Raw genomic sequence first — 16501 nt, forward strand, 5'->3', positions numbered from 1 at the left:
ATGGTTAGGTAACCTGGGGCTGGTGCCTGGGAGAGCAGGGGAGCTCACCGCAGGGAGCGAGCTCGTGAATGCCCTGCCCCGAGACGAGTCAGAACAACCAGGACTTTTCAAAAATAAGCCCCAATTGGACTCTCCTCTTTCCTCTCACAGTTGACACTGCTGTTCATGTTGAAGTTTATTTATATCTTCAGTCAGCCATGGAGCAGAGGTCATTTCTATTGGCCTAAAATTTTAGAGGCTTATATGTTTGCCTGGGAAAGCTGATCTCCCCAGCACTTAGGCTTGAAATGCAAAGCCTGTCTTCTGCAGGAGGCTTGCCGTCTCCATAGCACCCCTTCTCCCACCACCACTATTTCCTTCTCCACTATTTATTTAAAATTTGAATAGCTTTAGAAGGTGCATCCCTGTAAATGAGCTCTCCTCCTGTAATGGGTCCTCTCCAGGCAGCAGACCTTCCATAAAGGAGCCACTAATTAAGCAGAAAACGGTTTGTCTTGCTTAGCCACGTTCCATGAATCTAGCAGTCAGTTTAGAAGATGGCAACATCCTTCTTTATAGCTATGATTTTTAAGAATACTCTTCTGTCTCTCCGCCAGTGGTTAGGGTCTGTGTGTGTGTGTGTGTGTCCCTGTTCCTGTCTTGCTCTCCATTTTTGAGAGGAAGATCCGTTTCTGTGGACCCTCATTTTTATGAAAATCCTTATTAAAGTTACTCTTTCAGGATCAAACCCACGCCGAGCCTTCCTGGTTGGAGAGTGGTGCTGTGGGGATGCGCGTCGATTTGCAGTGGAGGCACGCGCAGGCTTTCAGGGAAGATGCCTGTCAGTCAGATGGGTCTCGGGTGGTAAGAGGCCTGCACGGCTCTCCCCTCAGTCCGAGGGGGAATTGAAGGTGTTAGCAGGCTTACCCGGCCGCACCGCTCACGGCCTGGTGTGCATGCCGCACATGCCTCCTAATAGAACCTTCGGCTTCTGGAGCCAAGTCTCATTTTGTGTGTGTGATTAAATTGCGGGTGGCTAGGAAAAGCAGAGCCCTCTTAATTAGAGAGCGACATTCTCACATAGTAGTTGTGCTCCGTTCGTGGCATAATTGTCACAGCAAATTACCAGTTAGGTTAAATATTGAGCTGGTAGTTCTCAGAGCTTCAATTATTTCCTCCACCCCGCCCTCCCCGCCCCCTCCTACCCTCACCATCACCTGCTATCCTGCACTTCTAACTTGATCTTCTGCCAAGTGGTAGCTTTTAAGTGAGGCTTAGAGAAGATACACTTTACAGCGGGAGCAATAAATCTGGCTTTGGGCAAGTTGTAGGATGCCGAGAACATCTGAATGAGGGGTGCAATTTTTGCTTGGTGTGCGGGGGGTATGCTGGGTCATCTTACAGGTCTTCTGACTCCAGCTATAAAACCACTAGGTGAGTCCGTATGTCTAGCATGGGTGTCTCTAATGTGAAAACCCTACATTTGAGATGCCACAAGAAATGCAAAGGAAATGGAAGAGCTGGTCCCTTCTCTCTAAATTTTAATCCATGACGGGAAACCCCACAAAATGGAAGCACGCTTTTTATAAACAAGCAAAATCACACAGAGCAGACTGAGTACACGGTGTTGGAGAGGAGGAAACGGAATCTGGTAGAGGCAGTCACAAAACTTCTGAGTTGTCATTGCAAAGGTGCCAAGAATGGCCCGGCAGGGAGAAAGCAGAGGGACTCTTCAGGGTGGAGGAATGGCACACGGCACAGGCACGGGAGTAGGAGAACGTGAACCTGGCGTGGGTGATCCCCAGGAAATTAGTTTGGTTCCAGTGGTAGACTTTGGTCGAGAAATAAAAAAGGAGATGGCCGGAACATCAGGAGCGCAGCCTGGACCTCGATTTTCTTGGAGCTTAATGCTTAAGCCCTTTGGAATGCAGGTCTCAGCGAGTGTCCTTTGTCTTTAATTGCCCTTTGAGTTGCTCCTAGAGCCCGTGTTCTGGCAAGCCAGGTACAAGGGAAGATTGCTCTGGTGCAGCCTGTCTGCTTAGCCAACTAAAGAGCTGAAGAAATCCTGCAGGGGCTGTTATTGGAGTGTTGTGCACTCCATTCCTCACAGGCTTCATGCTGGGCTGCTCATTTTCTCTGGACAAAGATAGACTGGCTCCCTCTCTTGTTGATAGAATGAAAATTCTCTCTTGCGTTATGGCTCATGTGATAACTTTGGTGGCGGTGCTGTGGGGATAATGAAGAGTCTCTTAATGGCTCTAGTTAAACCTGGTAATATCGCTCTATCAACCTTCAGCCGGCTGTGGGAATCTAACCCAGATTCGTATTCCTAAACGTCTAAAACCTGCCACTGGCATCTTCAGAGTGCTAATAAGGAGCTGGCCGGCTCTCGGCTGTTTCCTGGAGCATATGTGGAAGGCAGTGCTCATTTCCTGACTCTAGAATGGTGCGTCTTCCAGTTCCAGCTCCCCAGCCCAAGGTCAGTCTCCTCGGATAAACTTGGGAAGTCCAAGTCATTTCGGCTACAGGCTCCCCCTTGGCCGTCTCTTGCTGCTGGCATGCTGGTTTAACGCCCCCAGTGGAAGAAATACTCCTTTTATTCTGGAAAATGGGGAAATGAATTTGCTTCAGGACCTGCCTAGGTCTAACGAGTCCAGTCTGTAAGCAGGCCTTGCTCCGTGTCTGAGGCGTGTGTGCACATGTATGGTGTGCGTGTGCACGTGCGTGTGGCACGTGAGCGTGGGTGCCCTTGGCTACAAGAAGATGTGCGTAGCAATGGCTGCTGTTCCTTCACGCTGGCCCACTTCAGCCCTGCTCTCAAGAGAGCTGGTGGATGTGGCCCCCTTAAAACCCTTTTCCTAACTGAAAATGTCTCCTAGTCACCCCCAAATGGAGAAGTAGGCAGGTCACTGTCAAGGCAACTTTTTGGTGCACATCAGGCAAGTGGAAGCCACATGCTGAGGCAGAGGCAGGGGAAAAAGGGAGGGACTAGGAGAAAAAAGGCACAGGTGGGAAAGAGGTTATTGTTAACCCAAATTAAATAATGGGAATGACAATTACGAACAGCAACGAGGGCAATGATTGGGCAGCCGAAACTACACAAGACCATGACTAATGGCTCTCCTGGGAAACGGGGCTCAACCTCCTCTCCTGGAAGTCCGGGAAGGGGTCTCTCCACCAACCAGGGGCGGAAGGCAGGGCCTGCCACTGCCTGATTTAGCCTGGAAGTTGAAATCGCTGAAGCGGTTTATAGAAACACCGGAGTGAGCTGTGGCGCACAATCAGGACGCAGGATCCAGAGATGATAGCATAAATGTTTCAAATGTGCTCAGGGTAATTAGTTTTGAATTACCATGTGCATATTTTAAACATTTAAATGATCATCCAGGTTTTCGAAAACAGTTTCACGCGAATTCGCGTCGCTCCCCCTCCCCCCACCCCGGGAAGGCAGCCGGGCGGCCGCGCTCGAGATGGAGCCTGGCGGAGCATAGCTCTGCGGCTTGGGCGCCCAGAGAGGGGCGGCGGGGGCGCGCTAAAGCCTTGGATAAAGGGGGATTAGGCTGCAGCCCCGGGTCCTGGCTCAGCCAGCTTGCCCAGGACTTTCCTTCATCCGCGCCAATGTTGTCTGTGCCAGTTTTTCAAAAACGATTTGTTCAGCCTCTAAGTTTTCCATTGTGCATGAAAAGGCAATTCCATTTGGGGTGTGTGTGTGTGTGTGTGTGTGTTTCTTTGGTTTGGGTTTTTTTTTTTTCTTTCTTTCTTTCTTTTATGAAGCTGGACAGTGGGGAGACTTGAAAGATGACTAGCCAGGTAAGAACCACGTGTGGTATTTTAAACGGGTGAACGTGTTCCCCAGTCATTCAGGGCAAACTCCCTTCCCGCAACTTCAGTCTCCCTGATGTTTGGCCCGGAATGTAAACAGCAATTTCCAAAATCCCCAAGTCAGTAGAGGGTGGAGAAGGCAAAGGTTTTCATGCCACAGCTCTGGAGCCTCCCTCCTCCTACAAGTCATTGTTAAAGGGGGCGCCCTCCGGCATCTTACAGAGGCTCCTTCGAGGCTCTTCCGGCTCTGGGAGTTTAAAGCGAACTCTTTATGAACTTTATGAACCTGAATGTAGAGTAATGGCTTGGAAAAGCTGCCCCGCATCCTTTCTTTCCTGTCAAATGTTGTTTCTCCAGCAGGGGGAGCTGGGAGAATAGAAACTCTGAGCCAGTGCCTAGGACCTTTGAGTGGGAGCTATCTCTGCTGAGATCCTGATTGAATGAAAATTGTTCATTATGCAAACTGTCTGGTTCAACACACAGAGGCAGCCCCCAGGCACAAACCCCAAGTAGTTGCTTTTTCTCTCCCCAGATTAAAACATATGAATTGCTTTGATGTAATCTTATAACAAAGCCTAATAGAAATTTTATTTCTTCTGAAGTTGCCTGTCATTTCTTATTGCCCCCCTTCTTCTGTCCTATTAATACCCTTACAGTCAGGAATCTGCAGCTGAGTTTAGATTGTGTTTGAGGATGAGAGCAGTGTGCTTTTCTCGGTATGGCCCAGGTTATTTAAATACAGTTACACCGCTTGCAATATGTTTAATCTCTTGGTCCCCCCACCCACCCCACACACTGCTATTTATCATTTTAATGGAACGCTACAGAATATCACATTATGCAATGTGTTTAAATTGATAAATTGTATTAGAAAAATATTGGATAGGATGTTTTAATGGTAAGTGGGTTTTTGTAGAAATATTTTCTCATTATTAGATCGGCTGCTTGCAGGGTAGAAATTGTAAAGATTTGGGAATAAGCTATATTTATGACCTATTCGGCTAATTAAAATTAAAGCATAATTTTAGCATGAAGTTCCTGCAAGACTTTGCAGAGAGGGTGGAGGAAGAAACTTGCCCAAATCCAGTTACTTTTAAATGTCAGTTGCCATAACAACTTCACATGAGCCATATTTTTACTTGAAAATTCCTTTTAGGATTCGGTTGCTATAATAATTTGCCTCAGCTCTTTTTAGGAGGCATATTTCCCTCTTTTCCTTTTGTGATCATTTCAAGGCTTTCATTACTATAACAAAAATGACCATGTAAACCTCAACTCTTCCTTTTTGCACGCACCAGGGCAGAGTGGCCCCCCCAAAATAGAAGTGTGGGCTATGGGGAATTCTTCTGCAGGGAAGGCTCTCTCGGGTCACCAGGGGAAGGGGCCGAGTTCTAGGGGTCCATTGCTGCGGGAGCCAATGCCCTTCTTGGTGGAAATTATTAAGCCAACAGAATTTTTTAAGTGTGGCTGTTCACCTTTTCTGTGTCTTTAGGTTTTGCATAAGGCAAAGACCAGTCTGACCCTCTCAAGGAAGGATGGTTCCGCTCACATATTCTGAAGGCCTATCGGCTGCCATCAACTTGTTCGGTGGAAATACTGGCATTTGATGACTAAGTGAGGCAATCCCTGAAGTATTTTCTTAGAAGCAAAGTGGTAGCAGAGTCAAGTTCAGTGCCCTTTCTTTCGCTGTTCGGCTGTTAACCTTAATTCATTAGACAGTATGACCTCAGAGAAGCACCTGCATCTAAGATCTCTTCTGGCCACAGACACACCAGGGGGGACTAATTGCTGCCAGCCTTGGAGCTGTGTCTGGAGCCTTCCAGATACGTCTGGAGCAGGCGTTGTCATTGTCGAGGGCAAGCTCACGGTCCCTCGTGAGAAAAGTCCCTTATGAGAAAAGGTCTCATAAGTGGGCAGAACATTTAATTTCCAAAGACTCCTGGTTCCACCTCCTTGAAGGAGCACGGCCGTTGTGTTCACCTCCCTTGGCCCTGGCAGAAGCTGTAGTCAGGTCTCTGACCTGACCTGCCACAGCTTTAGCGGCCATGGCCCCTCTTCCTGGGTCTTGCCTCGGACTTTCTGTTTCCTCTCCCATCTCTTCACACCCACTCATTGGTGGGATCTCCACCTGTCACATCTTTCCTAGGACTCTGAAGCTTGCAAAGGGACGGTGGAATTCCTGCAAAGAGGGGCGCAGAGAAAGAGGCGCCTTGGTTACAAGCCTGCCTTGCCCCGAGATTCCCTGTTGGGCAGACTCCTGGTGTCCCTACCTTGGCAGTGAGGGCAACATCTGCCCCCGCTCCCGCCTCATAGGGCGGAAGTGATGATCAAATGCAATGGTTTGTGGGAAAGAGAAAGCATAAAACATTCCATAAAGGTACAACAATAATTGGTTAAGTGGACGACTCTTGATTTCGGTTCAGGTCAGCTCTCTCTCTCTCTCTCTCTGTCTCAAAATAAACATTAAAGAATTTTTAAAAGGCACAACAATAATTATTATTATATTTTCTCCTCTGGGTGATCCAGACTTTGGAGGTAGGGAGTGCCTACTCTAGAAAAATCAGCTGGGCTGGCAACATGACTGCTCTTTTCAAACCTCGGTGATGTGCCTCTGCAAGATAACTTTGGTGAAGGTTTGCACCTGTTTGGGGATGTTCAACATTTTGGTTGTTCTGTACACGTCCGCTGAAATGTAATACTTGATATTTCTCCGGCACTGGTTGTGCCTTTTTTTTTTTTTTTTTTAAACCAAGTGTAACTGAACTGTATGTTCAGGGAAATTGAAATAAAACATTATTGTTTGGTTTAGATGTGAAACTGAAGTCTCTGCTTCATTTTAACCCTCCTCTGAGGTCTTTAGTCCTTTTCCCACTCTCCAGCCCCCAGGCATAGGACTGTCCCTTCACGTGTGAGGACAGGTGGCATGGCAGGTGCTGGGGACACAACATGTGGTCAGACAGACCTAAATCCCACATCTTCTACCTACCGGACCTCAGAATTCATTCCCTTGCCTGCAAAACAAGGTTGAGAACAATGCGTGCCTTTCAGGCCTGTTGTGACAAGTAGAAATAATATACATAAAGCCCCTAGCATATAGGGGGCTAAATTCAAAGACTGCAATGCTGGTTACTCCCCAGGCTTGTGGAAGCACTGCAATTCCTCCGGTCAGTCTGGCCCCGCTGCCGGCGCCCTGTGACCCCTGGGGGGATATTTTCATCCCCTCAGCTGATGAGAATGAGGCAGCTTCTAAGAGCCCAGTGGTGACCTTCATGTCTAGAGTTCCTGAAGGCAAATCTGGGACCCTGGGTGTGGATGGCATCACAGGTAGGTCAGTCTTGACTCAACCGAAGGAAAGTGTTTTCTCGGGGCGCCTGGGTGGCTCAGTCGGTTGAGCGTCCGACTTCGGCTCAGGTCATGATCTCACAGTCTGTGGGTTCGAGCCCCGCGTCAGGCTCTGTGCTGACAGCTCAGAGCCTGGAGCCTGTTTCCAATCCTGTGTCTCCCTCTCTCTCTGCCCCTCCCCCAGTCTCACTTTGTCTCACTCTATCTCTCAAAAATAAATAAATATTTTAAAAAAATTAAAAAAAAAGAAAGTGTTTTCTCATTATTAGAGCCGACCAATGACATAATAGGTCACTCTAGAATATAATGAACTTCCATCCCTTTTCCACTAAGAGACGGCTGTTAAACATTTGCAGAGCCCCTGTAGGAGAGGAGCCCAGTGCTTGGCCCTTGCAACTCAAGGCTTCGGGCCATGGACCGACAGCGAGCAGGGACACCCTGGCTACAGCATTTGGCCCAGCACTCCCCTTCTGGTCCCCTGGGATGCCTTGTGGGCACAAAGCTCTGCCGTGGTCTGCCATCATAGAAACTGCCTCACAAGGTTTTTGGGGCCAAGTGGCCCTCTGAGACAGGAAATGGTTTTGAGAAGAGAGGCCTGGCTTTGAGGAGAGGCTCGGTATCCCTGTGGCTTTGTTACAGAGCCCAAATTGCAGGCATCTCAAGGGTAGGCAGAGGGTCCAGGGGGAGGTGGCCTAGTCCTCGAGAGATGGCTTTGTCCTGGGAGCAGTTCTCCAGGTGGCGTTGGCTGTCATGGTGGGTTGAATGACAGCTCCCCAAAAGATATGTCTAAAGGAAACTGCGAATGTGACCTCATTGGAAAAAGGGTCTTGGGGCACCTGGGTGGCTCAGTCGGTTAAACATCAGACTCTTGATTTCGGCTCACGTCATGATCTCGAAGTTTGTGAGTTCGAGCCCTGCATCGGGCTCTGCACTGACAGTGCGGAGCCTCCTTGGGATTCTGTCTCCCTCTCTCTCTCTCTGCTCCTCCCCTGCTTGGGCACACACTCTCTCAAAATAAAATAAAAAATAAAGAGGGGCACCTGGGTGGCGCAGTCGGTTAAGCGTCCGACTTCAGCCAGGTCACGATCTCGCGGTCCGTGAGTTCGAGCCCCGCGTCAGGCTCTGGGCTGATGGCTCGGAGCCTGGAGCCTGTTTCCGGTTCTGTGTCTCCCTCTCTCTCTGCCCCTCCCCCGTTCATGCTATGTCTCTCTCTGTCCCAAAAATAAATAAAAAACGTTGAAAAAAAAAAATTAAAAAAAAAAATAAAGAAAGAAAGAAAAAAAAGGTCTTTTCCGACGTAATGTGTTAGGGGTCTCTAGGTGACATCTTCCTGTGTATATGGGTGGACCTGAAATCTAATGACATTTGTCCTTAGAAGAGGAGAGAAGGCCGACAGAGAAGGGGATGTGAAGACAGAGCAGAGACTGTAGCTACAATCTGCATGTGTCTACAAGCCAAGGAGCACCGAGGACAGCTGGCCGCCACCAGAAACAGAGAGAGGCACGGAACAGATCTCCCTCAGAGCCTCAGGAAGGAAACAACCTTACTGACACCTGGATTTCAGACTTCTGGCCTCCAGACCGGACAGAATAAATTGCTGTTGTCTGTAGCCAGCCAGTTTGTGTCGTTTGCCCCACAGCCCTAGGAAAATAATACAGCTGTGGTTCTGCCATCTTGAATTCTCTCACGCCCTTTCAGCTGGGTCAGTGAGTGGCGCAGTGGGGCCCCTCATTTCCATTGTATTCTGGGACCAACTGTGATCCCTCGTTCCTGGGGCTGTTCAGTTAGTCTCCTCAGCTCAGTGCTCCCTCTTCTCTGTCCCCAAATACTTCCTGGTGTCCGCTTTCTTCCACACCAGGTACAATGCTGTTGTATTGTTAATGGCTGGGGTTTTATTGCTTAATGATGTCTGAGCCACAGCATGAGGGAACACGGGGCCATTAGCACAAGGCCTGTGCCCCATGCAAAAAAAGGCACATCCCCAACCAGAAGAACATTTTTGAAAATCACCTAAAAAAATAAAAAAGTGGCACCGAGCACGCAATAAACAGCTTTCAGCCACAGTCTGCCAGCCACAAATTTAATCTGTTTTGACCTGGACACAGCTGTTTCCCTCTCTTTTCTTCGGCGTCTTCTTGTGAACTGGCAGCGGCCAAGTGCCCATTGTCATTGGCAGTGAGTTTCCATGTGGAAAGACACTTTAATGAGAGAGTTGGCACCACGTCGTCCTATGCCTTGGTGGGTATTGTTCTCTCAGCAAAGTTTTTAGCTAACGAGTTTGGGGTTTTTGATCTCGAAAACGCTAGGGAGATAAGCTGGAAGGCCCGGCAGTGACATTCCTTTGGAGACTAACAGAGCCAACACTTTTCCAGGAGCTGCAGATCCACCCGCCAGGGGTCTGGAGGCAGCCCCTGCAGCAGGGGTGGGGACGCTGGGCTCTCCCCTCCCACCCACCGCAGCCCCCACCCTCGCTCCTGCTTTCTCCTGGAGAGAGCACCAGAACCCCTGGGTGTGCTTCTCTGAGCTATGGTGGCCCATCCTGCTTCGGCAGAAGACGCGTTTCTTCTATGTGCAGCCCGGGATTAGCATGGAAATAGAGACATCATTCTTTAGGGGACCTCTGTTGACATCTCCTTCACACATCAGTATTGGGGAATCAGTCCCTGGGCTGTGCTCTGAGGAGAGAGGATACATTCATCCTGTCTCCTGGCAGGTGGTACCCAAGGAGCTCCTGCATTGGACCCTGTCGCTACAGAATGTCAAACATTCTGGTCGTTGCGGATTCTCCCAGCCAGGCTCCGATGTCTGAGGAGTAGCGGCCTTCCTCATTCTCAGGACTAATATGAACCTTTCAAACCTTTTGCTTTTTTTTTTTTTTTCTTCCCTTTTAATATTCTTTTCTGTCTGTGTGAAAGCACCAAGCACTGAATGCTGCTAAAAATGAAGGGAGCTGTCAAAAAGTCAGAAAGGAAGGGAAAAATCAAAGTCACCCCCAGCCGCAACGGCTGAAAGGTGCGTCGTGACCTGTCCCCACCGCTCTGCGGGACGGAGTGCCTGTGCCAGCCCAAATGCCACCGATCCACGGCCCTGCGTGGTGGTGAGGAGTGTGGGCACCAGGGTACTCCCCAAATAATGCAACGTTTAAACTGCTTCCATGTCCCTTTCACACACCTCTGCTTCACTTCTTAATTATTGGCAGCGTTTGACTTCCAAGGAGGCCTCTTTGGCCCATGGAACCCATTACCCCCACCCCCCCACCCCCGACCCCGTGCACGTGCTGTGGCCTCACACAGAGGGGTGACACATTTTGTGGCAACAGATTGTGATTTGGGGGCGAGGGTTGTGATCCCCAGGGCGGGAGAGATGCTGGGAGAGAGGCAGTCTCCTGCCCTGGACAGCGGCATCTTTAATGGAGTCCTCAGCCGTGGCAGAGGGAGGGGCGCTGGAGGGAGAGGCAGGAAACTGCGGCGCGAAGTGTAAATATGATGATTGTTGTCTCTTTCACGGGAAGTAAATAAATCAGCCCGATGTAGATTGGAGAGGTGGCTGGTGATGCTGTGTACTTACACAGCGTCTCGAGCCTGGCCTCTTCAGGGCCCTTCAGACGTTGATTCATTACGCCGTCCAGTGCCCATGGAGGGCGGAGGTGGGAGAGTTATTATCCTTTCTCTAAAGCGAGGGGCCGAGAGAGGCTAAGAGGCGGTGAGTGGGGAGTGGAAGACGGCAGTCCCAGCCGCACATCGCGTGCCTCCGCCACTAGATCATGCTCCACTTAGAAGCAAGTAATTGTCAGGTAACCTATTTTTCGGGGGCTAATTTCAGCATATGAGGACTTTGTCTCCTCCGTATATTTCTTTGCCTGAAAAATGTATGAGTTTATGGAGAGGGAAAGGACGATGCTAACCATGCGCCAAGCTTGTCTGGGAAAGGAGGGTTCAAGCGAGAGAGAGCAGGAGGATCTGACCCCCCACCCCCACCCCGCCAACCCTCAGCCCCCAGCCCCACGTGGATGAACACTTGAAAGGGGAAATGCATTGTACAGGCGGAATCCTGAGGCTTATGGCCTGGGGTTTCGTGAAAATACGGATCCGAAATTGTTTTCTCATTAGGAATATGTTGACCAAGTGTCGTGAGGAAGGGCTGAGCCGGGGAGAGGTAGCCAGATGCTTCGGCCTGGCCCGTGGGTTCTGCTCAGCAGCCCTGCTGAGGCAGTGGGACAGCAGCAGCTGGGGTTTGCAAATGGGTGGGAAGTGCCTGAGTCTTTGTCATCCCAGGCCTGGAGTTCAACCGACCGACCGTAGCTTGGGAGAGCCAGGAAGTGAGGAGAGGAGGAGATTCGGACACAGGAGGGGCGGCGCATGGGAATAATTCTCTGCAGCTCTGTTGCCTGTACTGGACCGTCCAGGACTCTCGGCAGCCACCTAGCTCTCCTGGGTTCCCCGGGAACAGGAGGTGAGAGCAGACGGGTTGCGGGTGGGGCTCCATCATGTGCGTTACCAAGGAGCAATTGAACAGAGGAAACTGCCTGCCACGTCCCCGAAGGCCAATGTCCTCCAGCACCAGCAAGTGTGCAGCCAGCACCAAGTGCCACGCGTCAGGGTGGCTGTGGCTCGGCGCCTCACCGATGGCATGGCAGATGGGTGCAAACCAGCACCCCCAGGCGCCCGAAGGAAGACACACCTGGGCACGCCCGCCGGGGCATCACTTCCACCCCTTGTGTGTCCATGAAGGGGAGAGGAAGCTGTTCCAAGCCTCACCCCTGCTTACTTAGCCCAAAGCAGCGGGGCCCAGACTGATCCCGGCTATATCGGGCAGGCCCTGTGGGGACGTAATGGTACGCGTTTAGCGCCGTGGCGGGTACTCGCCACCATTATAGCTATCTGACGTGCACCGCTCCTGCTCCCCTCTTCCACTCCTTCCCATCTTCGCTCTCTCGTTTTTTCCTCGCTCGCCTCTCTGCTGAATTCTGCATTGACATCAGCACTTCCAAAAACAACAACAAAGGAAAGTAGGTCACTGGCAGTTCCAGGTCGGAGCTGCGCCCTGGTGTCAGCTGAGTCAGGGGTGTGCCCGTCTCATGGACCGAAGAGGACGCCCCAAACTTTGTGCCGGCTGCCTTGCAGGTGGAGTTGGTCCCCACCCTGTGTTCTTAGGTGGAAGGGTAGGTATGTGCACGTGTAGTGTGTGTTTGCACACCTGCTCCACGAATGGAGCAAGGCTGGGGTTCCTGTACTCAGGGCAACACTCTACTCTGTCCTGGTCCCAGTGTTGGGATTTAAGGGACCCGGGGTACGCACACCTGGTCTTGTGAGCGGGAGGCCAGCCTGCAGATAGCCAGGTTTATTTCCATGCATGTATGTGCACAGGCCCGGCAGCTCTGTCTTCTCTGACCTGTTCCTCGGGGGCTTCACATGTAATATTTCCTCTGCTCTCTATGGTCACGGAGCTCCCAGTTCTACTTGAAAGATTACCCAACACGCTAATTGGGACTCCTGCTGTGATTAAAAGGAAATTTCAGATTAGAGCCACCATGCCATAGAGCTCAGGAAGAAAACAGCTCTTTATAAACCCAGCAGGAGCAGACTTTAAGGTTGTTTTTTTTTTTCTGACTTGGAAGGAAACTGCATTTTGCTATTGTTTTGCCCTCGAGAATGAGTCAAGTACAAATAGCCACCAGGTATGGTCTGAACCATAAAGAAAGGGGCACTTGTGAGGAGACAAAATTGCAGCTCTCCCCCCTTTCTAATACAACAACCATAAAGGAGTTATCTCTGCAAGCCTAGATCCTGCCTCGGCCAGCACCTCTGGTCTCCTGACTCGGGAGACGCCTCCATTCATTCTGGGTCAGGCTTTGCCGGGGATAAAGCTTTTTTTTTTTTTTTTTTTTTTTTTTTTTAAATTTTTTTTTTTTTCAACATTTTTTATTTATTTTTGGGACAGAGAGAGACAGAGCATGAACGGGGGAGGGGCAGAGAGAGGGAGACACAGAATCAGAAACAGGCTCCAGGCTCCGAGCCATCAGCCCAGAGCCTGACGCGGGGCTCGAACTCACAGACCGCGAGATCGTGACCTGGCTGAAGTCGGACGCTTAACCGACTGCGCCACCCAGGCGCCCCGGGATAAAGCTTTTATGAGCAGCCGAGGCTGAGGAGCACATTTCAATCAAGCTCCCTGAAGCGATTAGCTCTGGAGGTCCCCAGAGGTGGCTGGGGGCTTGAGGGGGTTAAGCTGTGGTCAGTGAGAGGCAGGCACAGAACAAGGATCGCACTTCTGAATGATTTCACTTGCGGGGCTGAGCTCTTCGCACGGATACTTTTAGATCTCGTTACCGTGGGCAGCAGCAGGAGCACACTGTACTAGGCCCCCTGGGCACCTTGCCTTTTAGAGCAGCACCTCTTGTTTCAAAAGGGAAAAAGTCCTCCCGACTCCATTTCTGACCATCAGCCCCAGCCCCCAGCCCCAGTCAAGATTTGTAAACTTTTGTTTTTAATGTTTATTTATTTTTGAGAGAGAGAGAGAGCACAAGCTGGGGAAGGGGAAGAGAGAGAGGGAGACACAGAATCCGAAGCAGGCTCCAGGCTCTGAGTTGTCGGCACAGAGTCGGATGTGGGGCTCGAACCCACGAACCGTGACATCACGACCTGAGCTGAAGTTGGACGCCTAACCGACTGAGCCACCCAGGCACCCCAAGATTTGCCAGCTTTTTTTTTTTTTTTTTTTTTTTTTTTTTTTTTCAACATTTTTTATTTATTTTTGGGACAGAGAGAGACAGAGCATGAACGGGGGAGGGGCAGAGAGAGAGGGAGACACAGAATCGGAAACAGGCTCCAGGCTCCGAGCCATCGGCCCAGAGCCTGACGCGGGGCTCGAACTCACAGACCGCGAGATCGTGACCTGGCTGAAGTCGGACGCTTAACCGACTGCGCCACCCAGGCGCCCCAAGATTTGCCAGCTTTAATGTTGAACCCAAACCCTCCTCAAAGGGAACCATTTGGCTTTATGTAAATAAGTGTCTCCTCAATATTGCCTTCATCAAAAGACCCGAGAAAAGAACATCAGTGTTTGCTGATGGAAAAATAAAACTGTCTTTACGGGTAACTGGTTATTTTTGGCAGATAAGTGTCTGCAGATAATGGAGAGGCAGGTAAGAAAGAGGAAGGGAGCTGTTCAAAGAGGCTCACACTGGTAAGCAGGCTCCATGCCCTGAGTGGGGCGAGGTTGGGGCGGAGAGTTTAAGGCAAGGACTGAACTTCCGGCTCCTGCAAAGCCACCATTCCCAGAGTTTCCCAAAGCAGTGAGCCTGCAGAAAGAATCTGGAGGGCCTAACTGGGGTGGACAACGTTTATTTGGCCAACTGGAGACACTGAGAAGCGGCAAACTGTTATGCACCAAACATTAGTTTATGAACGAAATCTCTTTTTAGGACACCCCCTCCCTCTCTCACCCAAAAACAGGGACACAGTTTCAGAATAAAGGATTATCTTTAGATTGAATAAATTTGGCTTAATGAAAAGCTCACTACATTAATATTTCATTGCAGATCGGTAGAATCGGGATCCCAGGCCCCTCTGGTCTTCCAACTGGTGTCTGGAAACCACCCGCTGCCGCTTCTGCCCTGTGGCCGCAGCTCTTCGGAATAAAGAGGAAGCAGAGGGCCTGGGTTTAAAATGCTGTTGCCGTCTTCTTCCAGGTTTCACCCCCTTTCCCTTGTGTATGTGAGAGAGAGTGGGGAAGTAGACAATTTGGTTAGAGCCAAATGGGTTGAAAGGACAAATTAGTCAAGAATGACTATTTCCAGGGCCCCTGGGTGGCTCAGTCTGTCAAGCGGCTGACTTCGGCTCAGGCCATGATCTCACCGCTCTTGAGTTCGAGCCCCACACGGAGCTCTGTGCTGACAGCTCGGAGCCTGGAGCCTGCTGCGGATTCTGTGTCTCCCTCCCTCTCTGTCCCTCCCCTTCTCATGCTCTGTCTCTCAAAAATAAATAAACATTGGGGCGCCTGGGTGGCGCAGTCGGTTAAGCGTCCGACTTCAGCCAGGTCACGATCTCGCGGTCCGTGAGTTCGAGCCCCGCGTCGGGCTCTGGGCTGATGGCTCGGAGCCTGGAGCCTGTTTCCGATTCTGTGTCTCCCTCTCTCTCTGCCCCTCTCCCGCCCGTTCATGCTTTGTCTCTCTCTGTCCCAAAAATAAATAAAAAACATTAAAAAAAAAAAAAATAAATAAATAAATAAACATTAAAAAAGAAAAAAAGAAAAGAACCAGTATTTCCACCACAGCCTTCGTGGCTTTTCCTGCCCAGGTTGCCCTTGCAGCCAGTGACGTCATCCCAAAGGCAGAGCGCCACCCGTGGGTCAGGGTGGGAAGCTGCAGTGACGCCGAGGACTACCTGAAGGTGTGCTTAGGCAGTGTCTAAGCCCCAAGTCTGTAACCTTTCCCAGAGTCTGATGAAAAGCTCTCTCTAGGGGCATCTGGGTGGCTCAGTCAGTTAAGCGTCCAACTTTGGCTCATGTCATGATCTCAGAGTTCACGAGTTTGAGCCCTGCATTGGGTTCTGTGCTGACAGCTCAGAGCCTGGAGCCTGCTTCGGATTCTAGGTCTCTCTCTCTCTCTCTCTCTCTCTCAAATAAGTAAACATTAAAAAAAGATGGGGCGCCTGGGTGGCTCAGTCGGTTAAGCATCCAACTTCAACTCAGGTCATGATCTCACGGTTCGTGAGTTCGAGCCCCGGGTCAGGCTCTGTGCTGACAGCTCAGAGCCTGGAGCCTGCTTCGGATTTTGTGTCTCCCTCTCTCTCTGCCTCTCCCCCACTCATGCTGTCTCTCTCTCAAAAATAAATAAACATTAAAAAAAAAAAAAAAAGGAAAGTCCACCTAAATAGGTAAAGTAAATATCATTAGCTAAATAAATTTAGAATAGAAAAGACAAAATAACATGATGTTATACATGAAGTTACCATTGGGGAAAACAAGGTGAAGATATATGGAACTTCCCTGTATCTTTTTTTGGCGGGGGGACAACTTCCTATGCACCTAAAATTATTTCCAAATAAAAAATTTTTTAAAATGGAAAAAAGTTGGGACGCCTGGCTGGCCCAGTCTGTATAGCATGCGACTCTTGATCTCAGGCTGGTGAGTTCAAGCCCCACACTGGGTGTGCAGCCTACTTAAAAAAAAATAAACAAAAAAGGAAAACAGTTTTCCTAAAATAAATTGTAAAAAGTTATAATATCACCTAGGATAAATTAATATATGAACCAGTGGTTGCCTGTTCATTTCTTCACCCAATTTCCTATTAGTTTAGAATTGGATACAAAATTTTAAAATTCATGAAAATATTCCAAACAAGCAAAGCAGACATATT

This window comes from Neofelis nebulosa, chromosome 16, assembly GCF_028018385.1.
Source record: "Neofelis nebulosa isolate mNeoNeb1 chromosome 16, mNeoNeb1.pri, whole genome shotgun sequence".
Taxonomy (NCBI): Eukaryota; Metazoa; Chordata; class Mammalia; order Carnivora; family Felidae; genus Neofelis; species Neofelis nebulosa.